General features: G+C 44.1%; 1 long non-coding RNA gene across 10 annotated transcripts; it reads right to left on the reverse strand.

Moving 5' to 3' along the window:
- Positions 1-9,873: 9,873 nt before the first annotated feature.
- LOC119729908 lies at positions 9,874-20,098 on the reverse strand. 10 transcript variants are annotated; one of them, XR_005271312.1, is made up of 6 exons: positions 20,061-20,098; positions 15,493-15,563; positions 13,786-13,841; positions 13,385-13,477; positions 12,676-12,802; positions 9,874-11,752 (listed from the first exon to the last, which is right to left on the reverse strand). It is a non-coding gene; the product is annotated as an uncharacterized LOC119729908 (long non-coding RNA). The 10 variants fall into 10 exon arrangements; XR_005271307.1 differs by lacking the exon at positions 20,061-20,098 and adding an exon at positions 19,211-19,247; XR_005271310.1 differs by lacking the exon at positions 20,061-20,098 and adding an exon at positions 18,785-18,818.
- Between the last annotated feature and the right edge of the window lie 3,381 nt (positions 20,099-23,479).

Consider the following 23,479-nt stretch of genomic DNA (forward strand, 5'->3'; position numbering starts at 1 on the left):
CAGTTGACGCGACGTCGGCTAAAAATACCCTTGCGCAAGTTGCGGTAGAGAGCTTTAAAACATGCACAGGACTTCCACGATGTGCATATGACATGCACGTACGTTGTACATATATGTACGCACATACATCGTATTGTGGCGAAACAGCCGGTGGACTGGTGCGAGTTTACCATGGCTCGCCTGGTTCCCCGACGTCGTGCGTAGGGTATAGCGCGTAGTCAGAGATTTTAGGCAGTCCGTCTAAAGACGCCGTTGTGTGAACATCGATTAGTGGACACTTAGCGTTGAGCTCCGAATCCGAGTAAACCTCGTGTGTAGACGTAGAGATAGTGTGGGCAACGCGGCGTGCAAGTCAAGGGCGGATGGTGAGACTTTAGAGTAATAATTAGCAAGCTAGACCTTTTGTTGTAAGGGGAAATTAGCCTGGGTGGCTGTGGGTTGAGCTGGTGACTGGGGACTTAAGGTTCGTGTGGTATGTGCAGCAGTATTCCCTGGTCGGGAATTGGGTTGCCTGTTGCCTGTCGACCTTTGTCGCCAGGAGTCACCTCGGGGTTATAAACCGCGCTCCGTAACCTGAGCCCAGTGATTTCTGTATGCTAGGTTGCATGTGAGGGTTACTCTGGTAAAGTCTTGATCAGTGTGTGCAGTTCATAACCTGTTGCTGTTGATCGCACTGGGTGTGCACAGTGAGGTTCTTGCCACTGTGGGATAATCGTTCTAGCTAATCAACGAGGTTAATTACATAGAGCCTGGTTAGGCTGGTTGTTGTAAGCATTGTATAGTAAGAGGTTATTGTTGTGTAAGGCTTACTTTATAGGGATAAACCTAGAGCAGCGGGGAACGTTGTTCTGCGAGGTTTATTGGCCACTCATTGAACTTTAAGCCTGTGTGTTGGACCGAATAAAGAGTTGTTTCTTGTTCTCTAAGACACATGTGTAGTGAGGTTTATTGAGGTTACCTGGTCACCTCTAGGTTGCTTGCCACGTGAATTGGTATTCCTTTAGCGTTGGTATATTTCCAACAAACGGACAGGCCTAGGACTTGAATCCTCCGTTCGTGACGTAGTCCCCCCTTATTTGCGTGTAACCGCTCATGCGCATGTAAGGTCATTAAATATTTTTGTGGGATAGTCAGCTCTTGTTGGTGTGGGTGTAATTCCTTATCCATAGACGGGCGAGCGCGCCACAAATGGTGTCAGAAGTGGGATAGTTTAGGTTTACTTTTCACGAGGTTGACAGCATCCTGTGTAAGGTTGCTGAGGTTTACTAATAACCCTCTTGTGAGGTGTTGTCGTCAATATTTCTTTGTTATTGATTGCACTCATTTTGGTTGTTCTGGTTTTCACTGCAACTGTTGTCGGTTGCAGACGTCAGTATGAGCGACAGTTTCAAGGGTGGTGTTGTCACTTCGGGTGACGTTGATTCCCCGGGAGTTAATGCTGACAAGTCCCTGGAGGCGGAGAATCAATTGCTGCAATGGGAGGTTCAACAGTTGAAAGCTGAGCTACGGCGGAACTTCCGGAAGGAAAAAACTTCGAGCACGCCTGCTGAAGAGGGTCGTGTTCGGTCTGAGGTTGATTCGGAGATCAATTATAGGTTGCCGAGGGAAACCTCGGGGTATGCTTCATTTGAGGGTGAACCCAAAGGAGGTTTGGCTAAACCTGGTGGGGCGAACCTTAGTACCAGTACACCACAGGGAAAGTCTTCGCCTGGGGTCAGGTCTGGTGGTGATTTTGGACTGAGTCCAGTCACAAATCCGTTTGTAGGGGCTGTTGCGAGTGATGCTCGGACGCTGCATGCGGACTTAATGAGTTTTGCGACACGACCGCCAACGAGGTGTACTAGCAACCTCACAGAGAGTTGCAGTGACGCTGAAGCAGTTCCTTGGAAACTCACGAGGGAGCCGCGGGTAGTTGGTGAGGTTAATTGTCCGGGGTATGTGAGTGGGACGTCACGTCGCCCTCACATTGTGCCAGACAGGTATGACGGGAAGGTTGTTTGGAATGAGTATTTCAGGCATTTTGAATCCTGTCGGGAAGTGAATGGTTGGACCGATTTGCAGGCTGTCAAGTATTTGTCCGCAAGTTTACAGGGTAGTGCACTGAGGTTGATTGGTGAGGGTGCACCGTCTGGTCGCGTGCACACCTATGGTGAGCTTGTGAAATTGTTAGAGCAGAGGTTTGGTCATAGTCAACAAGCTGAGAACTTTTTTGGTGGATTTACGGCATCGTCGGCAGAAACCAAAGGAGACTCTTCGTGAGTTGGGTCAGGCTATTAGAGAGTTGACGGTGAAGGCTTATCCTGAGATACAGGAAGAAGCCAGAGATAGGCTTGCCAAGAATCATTTCATGGATGCTGTAGAGAGTCAGTCAGTGCGGGAGGGCATTCACCGAGCCCGTCCAAGAGGTCTTGATGAAGCTGTTAGGGCGGCACTGGAAACTGAGAATTTTGAAAGAGTTGAGCAGCAGCGGAGGCAAGATAGCAAGCCGACCAAGTTTGCGAGAGCACTCGACAGTAGTCCGGAGGATAGGCTTGAGGAGATGGGGCATGCCATCGAAAAGAGGGTGTGTTCCATGGTCGAGTCATTGTTTTCTGAGTTGTCGAAGCAGAAGCAAAGTGGGGAAAAAGAGATGGTTGTGTCTCCGTCGAGATCACCTAAAACTCCTAAGAAGGAGCGAGGTGATCTGAGGTGTTATAACTGCGGTGAACCAGGTCATTTCCGGCGAGCATGTAAGGGGTTGCGGCCGAAGCAAGGTTCCAAGCAGGGAAACGCCGTCCAGCCGACCGGCGGGCTCGCGGGCAGGCTGGAAAGTTCACAGAGCCCACAGGAGGTTGTAGTCAGAAGAGACCCTCAGGTGGGGCAAGCGACCAAGTAGTGGTCGCAGGCCCCATGGGTGGGGGAAAGGCAAAATATGGTTTGTTCGTGGATGGGACGATACGGGGCACCAAGTGTAGGTTTCTCATCGATACCGGGTCGACCGACACTGTGGTGAGCAGCATAGTGTATCACCAAATTCCACGGGAACAGAGACCAATTTTGGAGACAGGACTGAAGGTGGAGCAAGTTGATGGTAGTCCGTTGGCAGTGGTTGGGGCTGCCTGGGTGGAGGTACAGATAGGGAAGACAGTAGCCACTGTGAAGGTGATCTTTGCCGACGTCCCGTATTCAGGAATTCTGGGGATGAACTTCCTGTTGCCCTTGGGTGCGAGTTTGGATCTGCAATCTCTTCAACTGAGGTTAAATGGTGAGCACATTAAATGCACTAATAGTGCTGGTGAGTCGTTTGTGGGGAGGGTAGTTGTCACTGAGGCTACGGAGATTCCCTCTGGCCATGAGGCTGTGGTGCCCGGCACCATTTCAAGGTTGTGTGAGGTTGTTGAGGGTCCTGTTCTTGTTGAGCCTGTGGAGGGTGGCGGTGAGTTAGCACAGCGAGGTTTAGTCCTTGCTAGGTCACTGGTTGAGGGTGACTTGGACGTGTTGCCGCTACGGGTGCTTAACCCTTGTAGGGAGAAGCGCGTCGTGCGGCGGGGTACCACCGTAGGGATGGTTTGTCAGGCTGAGGTTGACCGTGGTCATGATATTCCCTGTAGAAGAGGCGAGGTTGAGGGTAACCTCCCTGAACATCTACGGGACCTGTACAATAGAAGCGTGAGGTTTCTGAGGGATGAGGATCATCATCAGGTGATGAAGTGTCTGTCGGAGTATAATGATGTGTTTTCTCGGGGTGAGCACGATATTGGTCGAACCGAGGTTGTGGAGCATCACATTAACACGGGCGGTGCGGGGCCAATTAAAGAGAGGCCTAGGCGTCACCCGAGTTGTAATCAACAGGAGATCATGAGGCAAGTCCGTGACCTGGAGGAGAGGGGTGTCATCGAGCCGTCGGATAGTCCTTGGGCTGCCAACGTTGTCTTGGTCAAGAAGAAAGATGGTACGAAGCGGTTTTGTGTCGACTATAGAGGCCTGAACGCATGTACCATCAAGGATGCCTACCCTGTTCCCAGGATAGATGAGACGTTGGATGTGTTAGGAGGAGCTCGATGGTTTTCCACACTAGATTTGGCCTCGGGCTATTGGCAGGTTGCCCTTGACAAGGACGCCAGCCAGAAGTCGAGTTTTGTTGTTCGCAACGGCTTGTATAGGTGGAAATGCATGCCTTTCGGCCTTTGCAATGCTCCGGCGACATTTGAAAGACTGATGGAGAAGGTCATGGCTGGTCTCCAGTGGGACATCCTCTTGATTTATCTTGATGATGTGATTGTCTTTGGGAAGACTGTGGAGGAAGAGGTACAGCGTCTCAGGGTTGTGTTCGAGAGACTGCGGGAGGCTAGGCTTAAGCTGAAGCCCAGCAAGTGTAGTCTGTTTCAGCGGTCAGTAGGTTACCTTGGCCACATTGTGTCGGCCGAAGGTGTGGCAACTGATCCTGGAAAGGTGTCAGCTGTGGCCGATTGGCCGGTCCCGAAATGTGTCAAGGAAGTAAGGAGTTTTCTAGGACTTGCTTCCTACTACCGGAAGTTCATCCGGGGTTTTGCGGAAGTTGCATCTCCGCTGCATGAGTTGACAGGGAAGTCTAGGGAGTTCCTTTGGACAGCGGCGTGTCAACAGGCCTTTGAGGAATTGAAACAAAGACTGCAGGAGGCTCCTGTTCTGGCTTATCCCTTGTCTGTTGGTGACTACATCTTGGATACAGATGCGAGTGGAGTTGGGATAGGGGCGGTCCTGTCCCAAGTCCAACAGGGGGAGGAGAAGGTAGTGGCCTATGCAAGCCGTAAACTGAGCAAGGCTGAGAGAAACTATTGCGTCACGAGGCAAGAGCTGCTGGCTGTAGTGGTTTATCTCAAACACTTCAAGCAATATCTGTATGGTCGAAAGATTACCGTGAGAACGGATCATGCTGCGTTGAGGTGGTTGCTCAACTTCAAGAATCCTGAGGGCCAGCTTGCGAGGTGGCTAGAGGTGGTTTCTGAGTATGACGTGTCAATTCAGCACAGGCCTGGACGGAAACATGCCAACGCTGATGCTCTGTCCCGCAGGCAGTGCAAGTAGTGTGGGCGTAGTGAAGACCCTGGTGAGGTGGACCCTGGTGAGGTGTCCGAAACTGTTGAGGCCTGTGAGGTTTCTACAGAGTCTGTCTCAGGAGTCTCAGAGGTTGCCGAGTCAGCAGTGAGGGGAATTCTTGCTGAGCCTCATCTATCTCAAGCAGTAGTGAGGGAGGCACAGATGGCAGATCCCGATATGAGGTGGTTGATCGAGGCGAAGGAAGGTGCGAGGGGTCGGCCGGACTGGAGTAGTGTCTCACACACTTCCAAGGCCCATAAGACGCTTTGGTCTATGTGGGCTCAAATGGAGGTGCGGCAACAAATGCTGAGCCGAAGGTGGGAATCCAATGATGGTCGGTCAATCCGCTGGCAGTTGTTGCTGCCGGAAAAGCTCCGGAGTGATGTTCTGCAAGCACTTCATGGTGGACGGACGAGTGGTCATCTTGGCATGAGAAAAACATTGGCCAAGGTGAGGTTACGTTACTATTGGCCAAACATGACGGCCGATGTGAGGTCCTTCCTTCGATGTTGTGAATTGTGTCAGAGGCGGAAGTCGCCATCGAAAAGGAGAGTTTCTCCTTTGCAGCAGTACAGAGTGGGTGCTCCCGTTGAGAGGGTAGCTCTGGACCTGCTGGGTCCACTGCCCCAGAGTGACAGTGGAAATGTGTGGATTCTTGTTGTGGGTGACTATTGCTCCAAGTGGATGGAGGCTTATCCACTTCCCGATGCAAGGGCGAAGACAGTGGCATCCAAGTTTGTCACTGAGTTTGTATGCCGTTTTGGAGTCCCGCGGGAGCTTCATTCTGATCAGGGGAGCAATTTTGAGTCTGCAGTTTTTGCAGAGATGTGTAGAGTCCTAGGAATCAAGAAAACGAGGACGACGGCTTACAACCCGAAATCTGACGGGATGGTAGAGCGTTTCAACAAAACGTTGGTTAACATTGTTTCCATGCTGATTGAGCCTAAGAGGAAGCAGAGGGACTGGGACGAGTGTCTACCTTACGCGACCTTTGCTTACCGTTGCAGTCCACAAGAATCCACCGGTGAGTCACCTAACATGATGATGTTGGGACGTGAGGTGACGTTGCCTGTTGATTTGATGGTTGAATGTCCCGAAGTCGAGGAGGTGGTCGAGACTGATTTCGCTTGGGAGTTGCGACGTAGGTTGCAGGAGGCTCATTGCCGGGCCAGTGAGTGTCTGAAGCAGAGTGCCCGCCGACAGAAGCGAAACTACGACCGCAAGGTTGCTGGGGAAGGCCTGAAAGAGGGCCAGTTTGTTTGGTTGTTTAGCCATTCCAGGAAGAAGGGTGTCACTCCTAAATTACAGCTACGCTGGGAGGGGCCATATTTGGTCGTGAGGAAGTTGTCCGATGTGACTTACAGGGTTCAGTTGAGGAAAGGGAGTAAGCCTCTCGTGGTTCACGCAGATAGGTTGAAGCCCTATTCTGGCGACAACTTGCAGCCGTGGGTGTATCGACCTAATAGAGTGACAGAAAGCTCTGAGGATACCGCACACGAGGTTGCTGAAATTGGGACAGCTGTAAGTGACGCACATGAGGTTGCTGGAAGATGGAATGGAGTCCGCTGTGATGCCAGAGACTCGCCCGAGCAACCAACAGGTTACAAGTAATGGACCTAACAAGGAGGTTGAGGTTTCCAGACGATATCCAAGGAGAGAGCATAAGCTTCCGGTCAGATATCGATAGAGTAGATAGGTTTCGAGGTGTTGTGTTTATAGTTTGCAGTTGTACTCACCAATGTTCTCTTGTATTTTTGGTTTTGTCTCGTTTCAGAGGTATGGCGAGCAAGTCTGGCGTCCAGGAGTTCCGATGTGTGGAGTGTCCCCGCAGCTACTCAAAGCGACAGGCCCTCTCGAGACACATGAAGTATGACCATGGTCCCGAGATGTACTTCTTCTGCCCCCACTGCGAATTCCAAGAGAAGCGGAAGGATAATTTGCGAAGGCATTTCCGGTTCTGTCACCCTAAGAAGATGCAGGATTGTGAGGCTGCACAGCGATCGGCTAAACGACAGAGCGTTGCTGCACCACAGGTGCCCTCTCCAGCCCATTCACTTTCAGTGATGCGGAGGATTCTGCAGAGAGGTGAGGCTTCAGGGCCACCGGCGACCGCTAGTAAACCTCCAGAGGAGGTCATTGCCGACCAACAGCACCCAGTCCTCTCCCTCTCACCAACACCGATTTCACCGTTGGTGGCTTTCTCCCCGGTTCGCCCCCCTCTAGTGTGGAAGCCCCGGTCTGTGCTGCTCAGCTCTCCTGGATCTTTGCCCTCCCTAAGCAGCCTTAGTGATGAGGAAGCAGAGGGGGCCACGAAGGATCAAGAGACGCAGACAGCCCCGGAGATTGCAGTCAAGGATCAGGCGACACAGACCGCCCCGGATGCAAAGAAGGGGAAGCGCATGAGGATCGCTCTGGTGGAGGAACGACATTCCAAGGTCGTTCACCTGGACGGACAAGTCGTACAGCGGGAGGAACGGGTCGAATTGCACAATCAGCCTGTTGATGCGGACCTGTTCACTGTGGAGCCAGCCGACTAGACATCCATCCCCCAAGAACAAAAACTGTAATCTTGCCAATCAAACATTCCAATGGTGTAAAATTCCTTAATTCAACTTGTGATCCTTCTAATTAAGAAAAGAGAAAGGAGAATATTTTTCTACCGGTTTTTGAACAAGGTTTAGGCTGTTATGTTTTATATAAAGTTTCTATTTTTATGCATGTGTATTTTATATAAGGTTTATGGCGTTATGTGTTTTAAATGTATATTCTATTTAGTGAACCTCGCGGACTATTTTTACTGTATAAGTAAACCTCAAGTGTGACGTGTATGTTCTTTTGTATAATGGACAAGTAGTCCACACTGTTTCTAATTATGTATTTTTAAGCTGTTTAGGCCGAGGCGGCCTAAGCTTTGCTGGGCCCTGTGTGGCGAAACAGCCGGTGGACTGGTGCGAGTTTACCATGGCTCGCCTGGTTCCCCGACGTCGTGCGTAGGGTATAGCGCGTAGTCAGAGATTTTAGGCAGTCCGTCTAAAGACGCCGTTGTGTGAACATCGATTAGTGGACACTTAGCGTTGAGCTCCGAATCCGAGTAAACCTCGTGTGTAGACGTAGAGATAGTGTGGGCAATGCGGCGTGCAAGTCAAGGGCGGATGGTGAGACTTTAGAGTAATAATTAGCAAGCTAGACCTTTCGTTGTAAGGGGAAATTAGCCTGGGTGGCTGTGGGTTGAGCTGGTGACTGGGGACTTAAGGTTCGTGTGGTATGTGCAGCAGTATTCCCTGGTCGGGAATTGGGTTGCCTGTTGCCTGTCGACCTTTGTCGCCAGGAGTCACCTCGGGGTTATAAACCGCGCTCCGTAACCTGAGCCCAGTGATTTCTGTATGCTAGGTTGCATGTGAGGGTTACTCTGGTAAAGTCTTGATCAGTGTGTGCAGTTCATAACCTGTTGCTGTTGATCGCACTGGGTGTGCACAGTGAGGTTCTTGCCACTGTGGGATAATCGTTCTAGCTAATCAACGAGGTTAATTACATAGAGCCTGGTTAGGCTGGTTGTTGTAAGCATTGTATAGTAAGAGGTTATTGTTGTGTAAGGCTTACTTTATAGGGATAAACCTAGAGCAGCGGGGAACGTTGTTCTGCGAGGTTTATTGGCCACTCATTGAACTTTAAGCCTGTGTGTTGGACCGAATAAAGAGTTGTTTCTTGTTCTCTAAGACACATGTGTAGTGAGGTTTATTGAGGTTACCTGGTCACCTCTAGGTTGCTTGCCACGTGAATTGGTATTCCTTTAGCGTTGGTATATTTCCAACAAACGGACAGGCCTAGGACTTGAATCCTCCGTTCGTGACGTAGTCCCCCCTTATTTGCGTGTAACCGCTCATGCGCATGTAAGGTCATTAAATATTTTTGTGGGATAGTCAGCTCTTGTTGGTGTGGGTGTAATTCCTTATCCATAGACGGGCGAGCGCGCCACAGTATGTAAGTCAGCCCGGCCGCATGCAGCGCACGTGTTGCCGAGGTCTAATCCTGTCCACAGTGACCGTTTTAGCCGATTTTCGGCTAACTTTGACAGATTTTATGTTCATGCTTCCTTATAATCTGAAATTCATTGAATGTAATTTGTTTTCTTCTTTTTTTTTATTTTTGAACTTTCAGCATTGTTTTCCAATGAAATACACTTTAAACTTCAAAATGATTTCCACACAATGAAACCACAGCCTGTGGTTAAACCGAGGTGTGCTTAACTTGAAAATGAGAATCTTTAAAGAACCTGCATTGTGAAATGTAAGGACGCCCTCTTGTGGCTGAATAAATTGTCTGCGTAATACATACATGAAGCTGTACATGCAGATATCACCGCTGGTTTTTTTTATTTGCGTCGTGTTTGGCTGGAGGTTTTGGGTCCGAAAACTAGAACAGTGTATTCTCAAACTGAACGATTCCTTAAACTTAACAATAGAGTAAGACGAAAGTTGTTTACGCGGTGCGCAAAACTAACGTGGCTTAAAGTTAGCAGACCAGTAAATAAACTTTTATAGACCCCAATGGTAAATGCTCACACTTCAGAAATTCGGGAAAATACTCACTCTCCAACGTGTTCAAGACACACATCAAATTAAAGCGTATTTCATCATCTTTCATTTTCTTTTCAATTTTTTGGGGTTGAATGACGAGTTTTAAAAGATGCTATGAAACAACATACACAATTTTTTTATGAAAAAACGCAGATTATAAAATGGCCATGGACTTTAATGGGTTAAAATGTGATATAACCATATCCTATCTGTGATTAAAAAACACAACACATTTTTATTTGTATAATTTTTTTATTTGTATGAAAGCATTTTCTTTAATATAAAACAATAGTATTCTACCAAACAAAATAGCAAAAATGTTTCCTCAAAATTCCATAAATTATTGTTCCCTGAAATCCTTGAAAATGTCATGTTTTGCATTGTTTACGATATCTTGCTTGAAACATCCGGTTGATGTGCGCAGAGGGTGAAACGTTTACAGCTGGAATCTCAACCAGCACTGAACACACATATTTTGAGGGTTGCAAAAGTGCCCCCCCCCCCTGGTGATTTTCAATGGATGTTTGTGTAGTTGTTTATATCCCAAGCACTTAACACCATTCGACTCAAAATGCATTTTGTAGCCCAATTGCGCATTTGCCAGGCTGCAGTGTCTCTTTAATGAGTTTAATCTATAAATGATATTGTAAACAAATACTTAAATTAACATAGACGAAATGACGCAAAAGTAGGCAATTATCTCGGTAGCAATTCATAGCTTAGCCAGTGTCACAGTCTTACTTATAATGTGCTCACTTCTTCACAAACACAGTGCAGTGAGCACACGCAATAAGGTTGGCGATAATGTACAGCCGCAGCACAATTTTGCACGTGCGTATTGAAGTTAAATGTCCCTTTTGGAGAAGTGCGCACACCTGATAAGTGAGACCATGACACTGGCATACTTGGTGCGAACATGAATCAGCCAATGCTTGATAATATCACATTTTCATAGCAATCAGACAAAGTATGCACCGGCATTAATATGCTCCCTCCCTCCCCCCCCCCCCCTACACTCACCCCTCCCCAAAATTACCAAATATTTATCCACAATCATATTTTATGTAATTCAATACATTTATGATCACAATCACTTATGTATTGTGCTATGTACAAGGAGAAAGCCCATTTTAACGCCGTACTTTGCACGATTTTTATCATAATAATAGCATAATCATTGCAAACAGTATTGCATGTACATGTCACAACCACTCTTGTGGGTACTCTCTTTGCCAATAACACCAAAGCTTTGAATATCTTGGATAAAAATTAGCATTGAATTGTTTTTCTACCAAGTAGAAATGGCATTAAACAGTCCTTGTTGCCCTTTATCTTACTGTTTAAATAAAAAAATTGGTTGGGAAAATGTTTTGACCAACTTTTTCAAGGAACAAGAACAATTGTTTTGCCCTTAAAAACAACTGCTTTCTCGATCTACTCTTGACCGTGCACAAAAAAAGGCATGCTACTAGTATAGAATAACCTCAAGCAGCCAACTAACTCTTCCAGAGGACTGGAATAGCTAGTTGACTATATGAGCTAATTGCAAGTCCTCCAAATAATACGAATGTTCAACAAACCACCGTGACAGGTTTATTATGAGTGTTTCAGAGTCTCTTTGTTCATATGGTGGTTCCTCAAGGTTCAAGAGAATGCTAAATGTGTAGGTTGTAGCAGCATAAGACAACTTGCAATCCAATACTGGCTGAGACTGTAAAAGCACAATAACTCCACATATCTGGAGGTGTGACAGCAGGATGTTGCTGACAGAGTGGGAACTAGTAGGTGCTGAGAATGTACAAGCACACAATAACTCCAAGTGCCGGTAGCTGGACAGGATGTTGCTGACAGAGTGGGAGCTGGTAGGTGCTGAGAAAGTACAAGCAAATAGTAACTCCGAGTACCAATAGCTGGACATGTGACAGCAGGATGTTGCTGACAGAGTGAGAGCTAGTAGGTGCTGAGAATGTACAAGCACACAGTAACTTCAAGTACCAGTAGCTGGACATGTGACAGCAGGATGTTGCTGACAGAGTGGGAGCTGGTAGGTGCTGAGACTGTAGTGACAGCAGGATGTTGCCGACTTTGGAAGCTGATAGGTTTGCATATGTCTTTCCCTGAATAAAACAAAACATGAAATGCTTGATCATAAACAGCACTCCACACAAATTATGCATGGTAAATTTTTGGCACAACAAATCTTTGCAAACTGCTCAGCAACTATTGGACACGATCACTTCAAGTTGCATTTTACTGAAAGTGTAATATTATTTCTAGAAATGTATTCAAGGCCTTTTTATGTCAGACTCCACATGCCAAGTGCAATCGTTGTCCAAAGTACAAACATTATAACCTTTTTAAAAAATCAGGAAAATACAACATTTGCATACATCACAAAACAAAACTACCAAATTAGTATGTGATACCTTACTGGACTGTTGGTAAATGACAGTCTAAAGCATCCTATAAAATCATGTCACCTTGTATGCCATCATTTTTAAGATAAGTGGTATTTCTGTACAATTTCCAACACTAATTGACCGACCAGCCTTTGGAAAATCTGACTCTTTTCACATACTGTCCCAAATTTACCGTATTTAGTCAGTCCACATTTTCTTTGCAATCAATGATATAACCCATGAATGGCTACAAGCTAGCCTGACTGTCACCATTCAATTTCAGTGGGGTCAGGGAACCAGCTTACAAGGTCATGATTGTTTTTCTTGGTTTTTCCAGCATCTACGAACACAAAACTTTAAAACAGTCAGTACAACAAAATTACAGAAAAAGCAAACGTTGTATATTCCCTTTAATGACTACATGTACTTGTGTTTTAACACCAAGAATTGCTATTTTCATTTGGCAGGATATTTTTACTTGTGGAAGCTTTTTCACACTGAAGTATAAATTTATACATTTTTTTGCGTAAAAGCTTTTATAACCGTTATTCTTATTCAGGCAGTTTTTAACTTTTACATCCGCAATCATGCAACATTTAATGTGACAATCACAACAGATTGTCAGTTAAATATCTACTCACCTGAACAATACTGTGCATGTATTAGCATGTAGAAAGTATATGCTGTCACAGTGTGCCTTTGCTAACAGGAAGAACATACGTAGAGATGTGGCAACTGAAGCAACACAGCCATCTTTACAGAGATGATCTACACAGAATTAATTGATTTATTGATTACTTCTTCATCAAATCCTATGCCATAATTGGCAAGTATTTCGAAGTTGTACATATATAAATTTTCAGTAATCAGAGAAATGATCACAAATTTCTAGCTTGAAAATTGCTATTGCAAAGAAATTTTGCCTAGACATGCTAGATGCATAATGCAATTGTACAGTTGTTTTTAATGATACTTATCTTTGGAATGCACACAAATATTTACTACAATGCACGTTCCTGTCTGACATATTAGTCTGGTGGCATGAAATTTTTTTCACAAAAGTGCGAGATGATGTGTAACACATCACCAGCTGAGTTAAGCACTTCACAAAAGTATAGGTGAGGCGACACATTATGTTGATCACAATTAACATCAGAAAGCCCCAAGTCCTTATAGCATGGGAATCAGCGTCTGCACACAAGCCCCAGAGTAGAAATTCTCACCGGGAAGATGATCCAAACCAAACACAATTCAGTTCATTTTATTTTTTTAAGAACAAAAATTTAAACATCAAAAAAAAAAATAATAATAATTATGCCAAAATCCAGAACATCAGACAATCTGTCTCACCTGCACAATGTTGAATACTGGCATGCTAAGTGATGCTGTCAGAGTGCTCATTGGAAACTGGAAGGAAACATGCTGATTTGTGGTTCATGGCTTCTACAAACAATCAGATAAGAGAATGACATGCATGAGGATCCATCACAAGGGTGTTCCACAAAAAAAAATAAAGTGTGTCCCCCAAAACTCCCTCTGGAAAGATACATAACATGTCTCATAATATATCAAATATCTCACATTCAATGTTATACCAGCTGTTGATGATCACAAGCATACATGTGTATTGTTCTTTCTTGTGTGAAATTTTAGTTCGATTCAGTTCAATGGTTTTGTTTACAACTGACAAAACGATGCTCCTTACATTACAATGATACAATCTAAGTAAAATATTCAACAGTTACACTCACCTGAACCATGCTTGAAGGCTGGATGACGGCACTGTAACTTGGCCAAGCACAGAAACCTGTACAAATGAATCAGAAGTTCAGTCTATTGCAAGTCACATCCATCATATCATCTTTGTTGGTGATGACTGTACACAAGCACTGAGTCAGCTGGAGGTCTGCATGAAAGGCACTTAGGTAGTATGGTAGCTAATACAGCCTATGCTAAACAGTGCTGAAGCATCACAGTTTCTCTAACATCTGCTGCTTCTCCAATTATGTGCCGATGCTTGAGGCTGCCTTTGAAGTAGGGGGCCTGGTTGACAAGGCCAATCTCCAGCTAACACAATCATCAGCAGCTTGCCTTCCACACTAGTAGTGGTTGATGCAGCAAGTGATGAGAGATTTTTAAAGATGTCTGCATATCTCTTCCACAGTGCTCCTCTGTCAAGATCATAAGTACATAGTTCTGTGTACTGAACAATCTTTAGTAGGTTATGATCCTGAAACGTGGAGACACATCTTTCTCAATTCAACATGCAACATACTAGAGACCTCTACTGCCCCGGATGAAATCAGTCCAGTTTGTGTCCACATTAGTGTAGAAGCAACAGTAATGGAAACACACTAAAGGAGCAGCAGGTATCAAAGGCTGACAACCCAGTATGTATCCGCACCATATAGACAAGACGCAAGACTAGCTTTGGACAGTACATGCTCATGTATTGCTATATTTCTTTATGTTCTTGGTTAAGACAAGTTTGTAAACACTGCCACAAGCAGAGTTTCCTTTGATCAGTTTACTGTCCACATCTCTGTCAAGCATTACCGCTACAAAAGAGCCAAACTGTTCATCTGCATACCAACTCCATTCTGTCAATTGAGATACGCAGTGGGTGGCTCTTTTCAAGGCGTATGTGTGAAGAAGTGCAGCACTTCTGTCTTTTTTCAGGTAGAAGTCCATGTGAGGCAGACTTTACTTGGGTCGTTTGCATCTCAATATCCAGTTGAGTTTTTACTAGCTGTTCTACAATGCAATCGATTGCCGAATCTGGAATATTGCAACTGGCACTAATTAAAGAGGGTGTCAAAATACTCCCACGTAAGAAAGTACACATGTACAGCTCTCAACTTTTTTTGTCAGCAAACACTGTCTTCCCATCTGTGGGGGACAGAAACCGTAAAATGGTTGGAAAAAATAGAAGCGTCCAAAGCTGCTGGATCCACGTGCCAAATAGGTCACATAGGGAATTACACCTTGACCCCTACTTCGTACGTTGCTTTGATGACCTGTTCCCTCTGGTATGACCTGGGTGGCATCACAGGTCGTGACCTGACCCTGGCAAGGTCAATTGCGCTCAGGACATGTTGTCCCCTCCGGGCGAGAATGATCCGGCAAGATGGTTGTTACATGTCCTAGGATTTTTTAAAGGTTTGAAGAATGGTGGTGTTGATGACCCATAGCATCTCTGAAGTTCAGTCAGCTCGGTTTCTCCATCCACATAAGTTCCAGTTATCTTGTTTGTTGGCTCTCTACGATAAATATTTATGTTAAAGTCATCCAGCGGCATTCCAAAATGTACCTGTCTGACAAACCATCTTTCCTCATCTTTCCTCCACTAGGTATTATTTTGGGTATGCTGATGTAAGAAACATTTTTCAGATTACACTTAGTTATAATCCATCAGGTACCATTATTTCACAGTTCTTTTTGTGACATTTTTCACTTACCATCAATAAACTCACTGCATCTTCTGCGTTATGTACATCTCTTCAGTATAATCGTCAGAGATGAACTTTACCTACAAAAACAAATGCATCATACTTGCATGAGTATTTAAAATTACCTTGGATATTGCACACGATTTCTGTTTGAAAGACAACCTTGACAAAAAACAAATTACCCTAATCATTGAAACTGTAGTAATTAGTTCAACACAAGTACCTTCATTTCTCTAATTGATCAGTATCGCCGATGACAACCAATTCAAGTTCATGTATTACAATTTGTCATTACCTCAAATTACATCTAAAAATTTAAGGCATGTATATAATTCTTGATGCTACAGTTTGCATAACTTGTCACTCTTGCATTTTGCAAGATTTAGCCAGTGATTAACCCTCCATGAACAAATGCCACAAAAAGAACATTTCAGCAGATTGAGGTAGTATACAATTTGAAACAATGGATTTCACCTGATAATGAGGATGAAATTAGGCCATAACAATGAGGCAGCTAAACGTATTATAAAAACAAACTGATTGATTTTATCAAAAAAAAGCTACCGGTACTTGATCATACATGTATATTTTATTATGCACAATGTTGAATTGTCTACAAATGGCTATGTTGCATTTTGGAAAGCAAGTCTTTGACTTCAACACCTACACATACAAACACAGGGGCCCCACTACACAATAAAACTCTAAGAAAAAGCATGAAATTAAACATGCACAACTCAACTCACAAAACCCCAACAGCGGACCCTCAGAGAACATCCCGTCCCGGCCGTCGTCAATACCTGCAAGTACACTCGGACAAGAGACAGGGAAGAAAGAAAAAAAAACTGCAAAAGAAAAAAAGAGAGGGTTAGTCTGTGCACTAATGAACTTGATTTCAACATCAAATCAAAGAGTTTCCCTCCAAAACGCCATAACGCCATTCTTCGTCACTTTTTGGGAAGAATTTTCCTCGAGAGTCAGCTTTTCTGCTGTGATTTACTCTCTGGAGTCTTAAGACTCTAGACATTTGGCACCAGTATTCCAAATGGCTATGTTGCATTTTGGAAAGCAAGTCTTTGACTTCAACACCTATACATACAAACACAGGGTCCCCACTACACAATAAAACTCTAAGAAAAAGCATGAAATTAAACATGCACAACTCAACTCACAAAACCCCAACAGCGGACCCTCAGAGAACATCCCGTCCCGGCCGTCGTCAATACCTGCAAGTACACTCGGACAAGAGACAGGGAAGAAAGAAAAAAAACTGCAAAAGAAAAAAAGAGAGGGTTAGTCTGTGCACTAATGAACTTGATTTCAACATCAAATCAAAGAGTTTCCCTCCAAAACGCCATAACGCCATTCTTCGTCACTTTTTGGGAAGAATTTTCCTCGAGAGTCAGCTTTTCTGCTGTGATTTACTCTCTGGAGTCTTAAGACTCTAGACATTTGGCACCAGTATTCCAAATGGCTATGTTGCATTTTGGAAAGCAAGTCTTTGACTTCAACACCTATACATACAAACACAGGGGCCCCACTACACAATAAAACTCTAAGAAAAAGCATGAAATTAAACATGCACAACTCAACTCACAAAACCCCAACAGCGGACCCTCAGAGAACATCCCGTCCCGGCCGTCGTCAATACCTGCAAGTACACTCGGACAAGAGACAGGGAAGAAAGAAAAAAAAACTGCAAAAGAAAAAAAGAGAGGGTTAGTCTGTGCACTAATGAACTTGATTTCAACATCAAATCAAAGAGTTTCCCTCCAAAACGCCATAACGCCATTCTTCGTCACTTTTTGGGAAGAATTTTCCTCGAGAGTCAGCTTTTCTGCTGTGATTTACTCTCTGGAGTCTTAAGACTCTAGACATTTGGCACCAGTATTCCAAATGGCTATGTTGCATTTTGGAAAGCAAGTCTTTGACTTCAACACCTATACATACAAACACAGGGGCCCCACTACACAATAAAACTCTAAGAAAAAGCATGAAATTAAACATGCACAACTCAACTCACAAAACCCCAACAGCGGACCCTCAGAGAACATCCCGTCCCGGCCGTCGTCAATACCTGCAAGTACACTCGGACAAGAGACAGGGAAGAAAGAAAAAAAAACTGCAAAAGAAAAAAAAGAGAGGGTTAGTCTGTGCACTAATGAACTTGATTTCAACATCAAATCAAAGAGTTTCCCTCCAAAACGCCATAACGCCATTCTTCGTCACTTTTTGGGAAGAATTTTCCTCGAGAGTCAGCTTTTCTGCTGTGATTTACTCTCTGGAGTCTTAAGACTCTAGACATTTGGCACCAGTATTCCAAATGGCTATGTTGTATTTTGGAAAGCAAGTCTTTGACTTCAACACCTATACATACAAACACAGGGGCCCCACTACACAATAAAACTCTAAGAAAAAGCATGAAATTAAACATGCACAACTCAACTCACAAAACCCCAACAGCGGACCCTCAGAGAACATCCCGTCCCGGCCGTCGTCAATACCTGCAAGTACACTCGGACAAGAGACAGGGAAGAAAGAAAAAAAAACTGCAAAAGAAAAAAAGAGAGGGTTAGTCTGTGCACTAATGAACTTGATTTCAACATCAAATCAAAGAGTTTCCCTCCAAAACGCCATAACGCCATTCTTCGTCACTTTTTGGGAAGAATTTTCCTCGAGAGTCAGCTTTTCTGCTGTGATTTACTCTCTGGAGTCTTAAGACTCTAGACATTTGGCACCAGTATTCCAAATGGCTATGTTGCATTTTGGAAAGCAAGTCTTTGACTTCAACACCTATACATACAAACACAGGGGCCCCACTACACAATAAAACTCTAAGAAAAAGCATGAAATTAAACATGCACAACTCAACTCACAAAACCCCAACAGCGGACCCTCAGAGAACATCCCGTCCCGGCCGTCGTCAATACCTGCAAGTACACTCGGACAAGAGACAGGGAAGAAGAAAAAAAAACTGCAAAAGAAAAAAAGAGAGGGTTAGTCTGTGCACTAATGAACTTGATTTCAACATCAAATCAAAGAGTTTCCCTCCAAAATGCCATAACGCCATTCTTCGTCACTTTTTGGGAAGAATTTTCCTCGAGAGTCAGCTTTTCTGCTGTGATTTACTCTCTGGAGTCTTAAGACTCTAGACATTTGGCACCAGTATTCCAAATGGCTATGTTGCATTTTGGAAAGCAAGTCTTTGACTTCAACACCTATACATACAAACACAGGGGCCCCACTACACAATAAAACTCTAAGAAAAAGCATGAAATTAAACATGCACAACTCAACTCACAAAACCCCAACAGCGGACCCTCAGAGAACATCCCGTCCCGGCCGTCGTCAATACCTGCAAGTACACTCGGACAAGAGACAGGGAAGAAAGAAAAAAAAACTGCAAAAGAAAAAAAGAGAGGGTTAGTCTGTGCACTAATGAACTTGATTTCAACATCAAATCAAAGAGTTTCCCTCCAAAACGCCATAACGCCATTCTTCGTCACTTTTTGGGAAGAATTTTCCTCGAGAGTCAGCTTTTCTGCTGTGATTTACTCTCTGGAGTCTTAAGACTCTAGACATTTGGCACCAGTATTCCAAATGGCTATGTTGCATTTTGGAAAGCAAGTCTTTGACTTCAACACCTATACATACAAACACAGGGGCCCCACTACACAATAAAACTCTAAGAAAAAGCATGAAATTAAACATGCACAACTCAACTCACAAAACCCCAACAGCGGACCCTCAGAGAACATCCCGTCCCGGCCGTCGTCAATACCTGCAAGTACACTCGGACAAGAGACAGGGAAGAAGAAAAAAAAACTGCAAAAGAAAAAAAGAGAGGGTTAGTCTGTGCACTAATGAACTTGATTTCAACATCAAATCAAAGAGTTTCCCTCCAAAATGCCATAACGCCATTCTTCGTCACTTTTTGGGAAGAATTTTCCTCGAGAGTCAGCTTTTCTGCTGTGATTTACTCTCTGGAGTCTTAAGACTCTAGACATTTGGCACCAGTATTCCAAATGGCTATGTTGCATTTTGGAAAGCAAGTCTTTGACTTCAACACCTATACATACAAACACAGGGGCCCCACTACACAATAAAACTCTAAGAAAAAGCATGAAATTAAACATGCACAACTCAACTCACAAAACCTCAACAGCGGACCCTCAGAGAACATCCCGTCCCGGCCGTCGTCAATACCTGCAAGTACACTCGGACAAGAGACAGGGAAGAAGAAAAAAAAACTGCAAAAGAAAAAAAGAGAGGGTTAGTCTGTGCACTAATGAACTTGATTTCAACATCAAATCAAAGAGTTTCCCTCCAAAATGCCATAACGCCATTCTTCGTCACTTTTTGGGAAGAATTTTCCTCGAGAGTCAGCTTTTCTGCTGTGATTTACTCTCTGGAGTCTTAAGACTCTAGACATTTGGCACCAGTATTCCAAATGGCTATGTTGCATTTTGGAAAGCAAGTCTTTGACTTCAACACCCATACATACAAACACAGGGGCCCCACTACACAATAAAACTCTAAGAAAAAGCATGAAATTAAACATGCACAACTCAACTCACAAAACCCCAACAGCGGACCCTCAGAGAACATCCCGTCCCGGCCGTCGTCAATACCTGCAAGTACACTCGGACAAGAGACAGGGAAGAAAGAAAAAAAAACTGCAAAAGAAAAAAAGAGAGGGTTAGTCTGTGCACTAATGAACTTGATTTCAACATCAAATCAAAGAGTTTCCCTCCAAAACGCCATAACGCCATTCTTCGTCACTTTTTGGGAAGAATTTTCCTCGAGAGTCAGCTTTTCTGCTGTGATTTACTCTCTGGAGTCTTAAGACTCTAGACATTTGGCACCAGTATTCCAAATGGCTATGTTGCATTTTGGAAAGCAAGTCTTTGACTTCAACACCTATACATACAAACACAGGGGCCCCACTACACAATAAAACTCTAAGAAAAAGCATGAAATTAAACATGCACAACTCAACTCACAAAACCCCAACAGCGGACCCTCAGAGAACATCCCGTCCCGGCCGTCGTCAATACCTGCAAGTACACTCGGACAAGAGACAGGGAAGAAGAAAAAAAAACTGCAAAAGAAAAAAAGAGAGGGTTAGTCTGTGCACTAATGAACTTGTTTTTAACATCAAATCAAAGAGTTTCCCTCCAAAATGCCATAACGCCATTCTTCGTCACTTTTTGGGAAGAATTTTCCTCGAGAGTCAGCTTTTCTGCTGTGATTTACTCTCTGGAGTCTTAAGACTCTAGACATTTGGCACCAGTATTCCAAATGGCTATGTTGCATTTTGGAAAGCAAGTCTTTGACTTCAACACCCATACATACAAACACAGGGGCCCCACTACACAATAAAACTCTAAGAAAAAGCATGAAATTAAACCTGCACAACTCAACTCACAAAACCCCAACAGCGGACCCTCAGAGAACATCCCGTCCCGGCCGTCGTCAATACCTGCAAGTACACTCGGACAAGAGACAGGGAAGAAAGAAAAAAAAACTGCAAAAGAAAAAAAGAGAGGGTTAGTCTGTGCACTAATGAACTTGATTTCAACATCAAATCAAAGAGTTTCCCTCCAAAACGCCATAACGCCATTCTTCGTCACTTTTTGGGAAGAATTTTCCTCGAGAGTCAGCTTTTCTGCTGTGATTTACTCTCTGGAGTCTTAAGACTCTAGACATTTGGCACCAGTATTCCAAATGGCTATGTTGCATTTTGGAAAGCAAGTCTTTGACTTCAACACCTATACATACAAACACAGGGGCCCCACTACACAATAAAACTCTAAGAAAAAGCATGAAATTAAACATGCACAACTCAACTCACAAAACCCCAACAGCGGACCCTCAGAGAACATCCCGTCCCGGCCGTCGTCAATACCTGCAAGTACACTCGGACAAGAGACAGGGAAGAAAGAAAAAAAACTGCAAAAGAAAAAAAGAGAGGGTTAGTCTGTGCACTAATGAACTTGATTTCAACATCAAATCAAAGAGTTTCCCTCCAAAACGCCATAACGCCATTCTTCGTCACTTTTTGGGAAGAATTTTCCTCGAGAGTCAGCTTTTCTGCTGTGATTTACTCTCTGGAGTCTTAAGACTCTAGACATTTGGCACCAGTATTCCAAATGGCTATGTTGCATTTTGGAAAGCAAGTCTTTGACTTCAACACCTATACATACAAACACAGGGGCCCCACTACACAATAAAACTCTAAGAAAAAGCATGAAATTAAACATGCACAACTCAACTCACAAAACCCCAACAGCGGACCCTCAGAGAACATCCCGTCCCGGCCGTCGTCAATACCTGCAAGTACACTCGGACAAGAGACAGGGAAGAAAGAAAAAAAACTGCAAAAGAAAAAAAGAGAGGGTTAGTCTGTGCACTAATGAACTTGATTTCAACATCAAATCAAAGAGTTTCCCTCCAAAATGCCATAACGCCATTCTTCGTCACTTTTTGGGAAGAATTTTCCTCGAGAGTCAGCTTTTCTGCTGTGATTTACTCTCTGGAGTCTTAAGACTCTAGACATTTGGCACCAGTATTCCAAATGGCTATGTTGCATTTTGGAAAGCAAGTCTTTGACTTCAACACCTATACATACAAACACAGGGGCCCCACTACACAATAAAACTCTAAGAAAAAGCATGAAATTAAACATGCACAACTCAACTCACAAAACCCCAACAGCGGACCCTCAGAGAACATCCCGTCCCGGCCGTCGTCAATACCTGCAAGTACACTCGGACAAGAGACAGGGAAGAAAGAAAAAAAAACTGCAAAAGAAAAAAAGAGAGGGTTAGTCTGTGCACTAATGAACTTGATTTCAACATCAAATCAAAGAGTTTCCCTCCAAAACGCCATAACGCCATTCTTCGTCACTTTTTGGGAAGAATTTTCCTCGAGAGTCAGCTTTTCTGCTGTGATTTACTCTCTGGAGTCTTAAGACTCTAGACATTTGGCACCAGTATTCCAAATGGCTATGTTGTATTTTGGAAAGCAAGTCTTTGACTTCAACACCTATACATACAAACACAGGGGCCCCACTACACAATAAAACTCTAAGAAAAAGCATGAAATTAAACATGCACAACTCAACTCACAAAACCCCAACAGCGGACCCTCAGAGAACATCCCGTCCCGGCCGTCGTCAATACCTGCAAGTACACTCGGACAAGAGACAGGGAAGAAAGAAAAAAAAACTGCAAAAGAAAAAAAGAGAGGGTTAGTCTGTGCACTAATGAACTTGATTTCAACATCAAATCAAAGAGTTTCCCTCCAAAACGCCATAACGCCATTCTTCGTCACTTTTTGGGAAGAATTTTCCTCGAGAGTCAGCTTTTCTGCTGTGATTTACTCTCTGGAGTCTTAAGACTCTAGACATTTGGCACCAGTATTCCAAATGGCTATGTTGCATTTTGGAAAGCAAGTCTTTGACTTCAACACCTATACATACAAACACAGGGGCCCCACTACACAATAAAACTCTAAGAAAAAGCATGAAATTAAACATGCACAACTCAACTCACAAAACCCCAACAGCGGACCCTCAGAGAACATCCCGTCCCGGCCGTCGTCAATACCTGCAAGTACACTCGGACAAGAGACAGGGAAGAAGAAAAAAAAACTGCAAAAGAAAAAAAGAGAGGGTTAGTCTGTGCACTAATGAACTTGATTTCAACATCAAATCAAAGAGTTTCCCTCCAAAACGCCATAACGCCATTCTTCGTCACTTTTTGGGAAGAATTTTCCTCGAGAGTCAGCTTTTCTGCTGTGATTTACTCTCTGGAGTCTTAAGACTCTAGACATTTGGCACCAGTATTCCAAATGGCTATGTTGCATTTTGGAAAGCAAGTCTTTGACTTCAACACCTATACATACAAACACAGGGGCCCCACTACACAATAAAACTCTAAGAAAAAGCATGAAATTAAACATGCACAACTCAACTCACAAAACCCCAACAGCG

Source organism: Patiria miniata, unplaced genomic scaffold, assembly GCF_015706575.1.
Source record: "Patiria miniata isolate m_02_andy unplaced genomic scaffold, ASM1570657v1 HiC_scaffold_1, whole genome shotgun sequence".
In the NCBI taxonomy this organism is placed as follows: domain Eukaryota; kingdom Metazoa; phylum Echinodermata; class Asteroidea; order Valvatida; family Asterinidae; genus Patiria; species Patiria miniata.